Raw genomic sequence first — 6,000 nt, 5'->3', positions numbered from 1 at the left:
GGCGGCCCCCGCAAAAAAACTCATAAAAAAAACAAGAAAAAGGCAACCGAATAGCGTATTTACATCTAAGACAAAAATTCATGCGAGCAACTCATATGCCGGCAAAATACAAAATATCAAAAATTAAAACATTCAGAAGAATCGGAACAGGATGTCTTCTATGAACAAAAATGTAGTCCTAAGGTGTGTGTTGTGTGTGCTGAAGAGAGTACATTAATATTTAGTTTTGTAAATATTAATGTAAACTATAGTTTATATGATTTTTCAAAAGTCCCTCTCTAAAGCCATTTTGAGAAGTCTTAGTTGTACTTGATTTTTTCGCCCCCAAGGAATTTTTTTTACAAATATCACATAATTTTCCATTTCAAGCATGACTACTTAGCTTTCCAACGGATCGTGTTGCATTATGCTTATGATAAAGTTCATATTAAACCACTAATTTTCTTCTTGTCACCACAATCGCTAATTTTATTAACTTCTTGCAATCTTAAAAAAGAGGTTAGGTCGTAAAATTTCACTTGGGTTTTGTTCAAAATTGCGTAACAGTTTATTAAGTAATCTTCTGTATTTAAGTGTTACTTTAAAGCAAAACAATTTCAAATTTTTATTACTTATTACCTCCGCAAATATAACGTTTCTTATTCCAGTGTTCGACCTAACATAACCTCACATCCCATTGTAACCTCAATTATGTTTGTGTAAGGAGACAATAAATCTCATTTACATTGGCTTCTTCAAAAAAAAATCACATATTGTTTGAAAGCTACTTCTCTACTTCCCCAAATAAAAGGATTCTTATTCGAAACACATGCGAAAATAAGTCAATTTTAACTTCTTTCCGATACAAATTCAATTGAAGACCCCCAAAAGTTAAGGCCAGATTTTTCCAACACGTGCCAAAAAATTTCTTTTGTCCTCAGAAATACGTTTGATATCCTTTCAATTGGATTATCTAATTTTACAAAAGCTTTTCTTGTTATTTCATTTGTTCTCTCTTCCTGGGGGGTAAAAAGTCCATCAGGGTTTAGTCTAAGAATTTTTCATAAAGTGTTACCAAAAATGCCGATACCACTTTAGAGATATTTGTTGTCACATTTGCTAATCTGTCCATTTTCACTATGTGACCACATTAGAAAACATTTTCCGTGGAAAGTGCACGTCACTCCAATGTATATCTATTATTCCCGCGCGATTCCCATCAAATGTGAGGGAAATTTTGGGGGGGGGGGGAGCTGGGGATGAGATTTGACCAGAGAAGAGCTTTTGGCGACCTGTCGATATATTGTAACAAATCACCAAGAATTATGGAGCTGTGGTGACTCTCTCTTTTCCACTTCTTTGTTTAGATACACTCAGAGAAAACTTAAGATTGGAATTAAGAACGGATGAGGGTTAAAACTACCCCTATGGTTGTAGTAATAAAACGAAATGGTTATATTATTTTAAATGCAATGCAAGGTTTTACAGCAAACTTTTTGATAATTTCAAATTGATAAAAAATAGAGATAATTACTTGGAGTAAACATAACCTCAAAATTTGGCGAACTTAGAACATTTGATGAATATCATAAAAGACGTAGAAAAGGTGCAAAATCGAAATAATTAGACAGATGTCCTCTTTATCAGGTTTACAATGCGGTTTTAACAATTTTCGAACATTTTGAATTTTTGCATTCAGCTTTATTTTGTCATTCTTATTTCGAATTAGGACGATAGATCATTTACGAGCGCGATATACTACGGAACAGATGCTGAAATTAAAACTCTGTGCTACTTTCTTATAAAATAAGTGACTTTTTCAACTTTTCAAAATTTTGTTTTTTTTTTTTTTTTGAAATCTTAACATCTGTTGGGTTGTGCAGATCATTCGACGCCATTTTTGCTTGTAGTGCCGCAAAAAAAGTCTGAAAACTAAATCTGTGTCATCCTAATAATTAACAGTGACTTGTTCGGATAATACTTTTAGCTGTAAGCCTCTACCCATTGGAAGCAATTTTCGTCAAAATTTCCTTTTTTGAAGGAAATTTCCTGCAGTGCTGTAAATAGAAACGTCAAAATTCTGTCAAAAATTCAATTTTTGACAGAAAAACACAAGTGATCGTGTGGAAAGTTCTATTCCGTTACCAGTGGAATAGGATTTCTCATAGAAAAAATGGCCTGATTGCTGTCAAATTTTGACACACATTTGAAAGATGGACGACTCGCTACAGATTTAAGATTTTTTATAGTGACGCCATCTATGTGTAAGTCTATGGACTTATTGACTGACGTGCCAAAAAAAATTAAAATATTTCAAAATGTTCAAAATACATTGTATACCTGACAAAGGGGGCAGTTATCCTCGAAAGATTCTAAAGGGTTAAATATAAAAATCAAGGAAGGTTGCTGCCACTCTTGTTCACTTTGGGTGCCGATCAGCCGATCACCGTACCTGATCGACGCTAATCACGTTGAGTGATTGGTGCCGATCTAGTCCCCGGCGAGTGGCCTTCAAAGTTGAAACCAATTTCTTACTTTCACATACAAATCCGTTTGGGAATTTTTCTGAACTCGTGACCCTTATGCTAAATATTTAAAAAGTGAGAAGTTTTTCCGTATTATAAGATAGCTTTCCGTATTGAGGGATAAATATACTAAATTTTTGTTTAAATAAATTTTTTCCTTGGAGCACTGTGAGCTGAGTCCGAGATCAATTTAGGAATTGGCTTCAAATAGCTCCATATAAAAAGGCCAACTTTCCAGGCGCTTGGTGCCTATCGACCAATAATAGTGAATAATCGACGCCGATCAATCAATCAAGGTGACTGATCTGTGTCGATTAGTGACCGTACCGTGAGTTACGGTACGGTTAACTCGCTAACCCTATATATTCACTCCCTGGTTCACTATCTGCTACCTCCCATCAGACAGAAATTTCATAGTAAACAATTTTATTACATACATAGCATAAATTTGGCATTTATCATATTAAAAGGATTAGTCATTAAAATTTGTCTCCCTTCTTTTCGTATTCTCTAACATTTCTCAAGATTTCTCAAAATCAACAAAAGTTTTCAGACAGTAACACTAAGACAGTAAACTCTTAAAAACGTCTGGAGATAGTATTTACTTAACGAACTCAGAAGTCATTTTTTTAGGTTAAGGAGGTTATATCGTAACTTATACAGGGGCCCGGGATTATGCATATTTTCAGGACTGAAGAAAACTGTGCGATATGGCTTTATTCATACAGAAAATTTGCATAGCTTCAGGGAATTTCTTTCAAATAAGTTACAGAAACGCCGCAATACAGTAGTCTTCCAAATTCGAACGCTCGGGGGGTATTTTTTACATTTCTCACCTCAGAGATTATTGCACTTTGAATCAAATGCCTCACCACAACAAATCCACAACATAAATTTTTTTAACATAATCCCACAATTAACATTTTGAATACAACCGTCGTACGAATTTGAGATATTCAGATTTGAGAGACTGTACTGTATTTGCAAAATATATTTGGTGCCAATTTCTCGGACTATATTCAACGCCAACGGTTCATAAAACGCCTCAAAAAATGCATACATTTAGGGGTACTTCAAAAATGATTTCACAAATTAACTCCTAGTGGTAGGCATAGATCCATAGATGTGTTTGCATAATCCCATTTATAAATAATCCCATAATCCCGATATGCATAATCCCGGGACCTCCTGTACAACTACGCTACAAATAATTTAATTCATTGTCTAAATACAAGCTTTCATTTATAATTATAGGCCCCTGGTCAAATGCGCTTATCATGATTCATGCTAAAATTTACCATAACCTCAAATTCTAATAATATTTATGATTTATCCACAAAGAAAAGTTTACATTAATCATTGCGATCTGTTAAATTTGTTCAAATTCTTGAGTTATTGCTATTTTTTCTTCATTTTGATGCTTTTTCAGTATTACACGTCCCATGTGTTAATCTAACCCCTAAATGCTAACTTGCATTTTTTCCAAGTGCAATTATAGTTCTATTTGTAGTGTCCTCCATCCATTCATGGACTTTTCCAGTTGTATTTTGTGAATCTACCCCAAAAGCCAAAAGCCTCTCAACATTTGAGATAGAAAATGTTGATGATGCGGGGGTTTGGGGTGGAAAAAGCCCAAAATCAACGTCAATTTCTGCCAATTGTCAACACTTCACAAGATCATTCCATCCACAGAATCTTTCCCATTCCCAAAACCACCTCTTCGTATCATTGTCCTGGGGATAAATCAAATTGACAGGTGGAAAACACATCAAGTGAAATGCGACGAGAGAAGTTTTGGCTGCTCTCTCCTTTTTTTTGCCAATTTCCGAGAATAAAGAAGAAAGGGCGCCCTCATCCAATGAGAAAATTCGGGAAAATTAAATTGAAGAGACGCTAGAGATCTCTTTGGGGCAAAACTTCCCAATTAAGACAATCTCCTTGAAATTTCTCCTTTGTCTTTCACAATTTCAAACCCCCCAAACCAACATTTTCCTCCTTTTTTCAAACGTCCTTTCTGCAATTTGTTTAGCCGGTTTAGCCCATTTTGTTACAAGGGTTACCGCGGGGGTTTGACAATGGTTGGAAAATTTTACTGCAATCTTATTTGATAAGAAAACTAAACAAGGAGTTGAGATGATTTTATTTATAAACTGCCTCTGTCTTGAGTTTCTTTTTGGCATAAAATCCATCCCTCTATCTCTCCCGTACCATCCCCCCACAAAAATATTAACCCCTTTTTGCTTCACTCACACTTTTGTTCATTATTATGATTAACAAGAAGAGCCGGCAGTTGTAATTACTAATTAAATATTCATTGGAGAGAATTTTCCAAAAAGTTTTCACCAAACCCCCACGCGCCATTTCCCAGAGCGTCATATTGGGAGTAATAGCTCAGAAAGAGGTATTAAAGCGAATCATTCGGTGTAATAATGTCACGTCAAATTAAAATCATCTACGAGTTTGCGTCCATTTTGCCCACCATCGTGCTCTGGAAAATTATTTGGGGTGCTCTTGTCCCATTCCTCCACAGGAAAAAGCATCTCCAATGGCTCTTGATACTCCTCCACGCCCAGCAAAAGTCCTTTCCATCATGGAGTTCACAGGGCTCAACTCCATAATGATTATGTTGCAAATGAGTTTAGCCATCCCTTCATTTCTGCACATAATATCACACAACCCTTTCATTTTCGTGCTTTTCTTTTCAACTGTGACAATTTTCCATGTTACTAGTTTTTCCGGGATTTAAAAAATTATTCTTACCCCATTGAACATCCAGCTTGAAAATAGTTTTCGGAAAGGATCATTTAAACGAGGATATTCTGTTTCGAAATACCCCTTTCGAAAAGTATCCTAGATTTCCGATACACCCAAATTAGCCGAAACACTCATGAAAGGCTTGAATGGATTGAAACATGCACGAAACATTTTCGAAGAAATATTCATTCGAAATCTCCATTTCGGAATAAAAACACCCCACCAGCTAGCACCCAATACTAACCGATTTCAATTCAACTGAAAACATGTACAGTAGACACTCTCTGAAATTCGAGCATTTGGAACCGAGAGTCACCCGAATTAGAGAGAAATTCGGGCATGACATTGTTTGAAATGCAACAATTTTTTATTTACCTACATACCCATATTAAGTTTACATGCTCATATTAAATGTAAATTTCGTGAAAGCCCCCTAATAATGCACAATCCTATCACAACTGAGACAAACCATGGCAAATTTGAGCATATTTGCTTCATTCGATCATTATTAATCACTAATTAAAGAGTAGCCCGATGTCAAAGGATCCGAATTAGCGGGAGTCTACTGTATTATCTTCAGCTTAATTCTTCTAACCTTAAAACGACACTTCCAAAGCAGTGGCATTTCCATATATTTGCTTAGCACTTTTTACCCGAGAACTGCTGACCGGTCAACATAATTTTGATAATCCATTCAACAGAAATATGCTGAAAGCACTGCTTTTTTTTTAACTAACCTTGC

Source organism: Phlebotomus papatasi, chromosome 3 (assembly GCF_024763615.1).
Source record: "Phlebotomus papatasi isolate M1 chromosome 3, Ppap_2.1, whole genome shotgun sequence".
Lineage (NCBI taxonomy): Eukaryota > Metazoa > Arthropoda > Insecta > Diptera > Psychodidae > Phlebotomus > Phlebotomus papatasi.
This window is presented reverse-complemented; position numbering follows the sequence as displayed.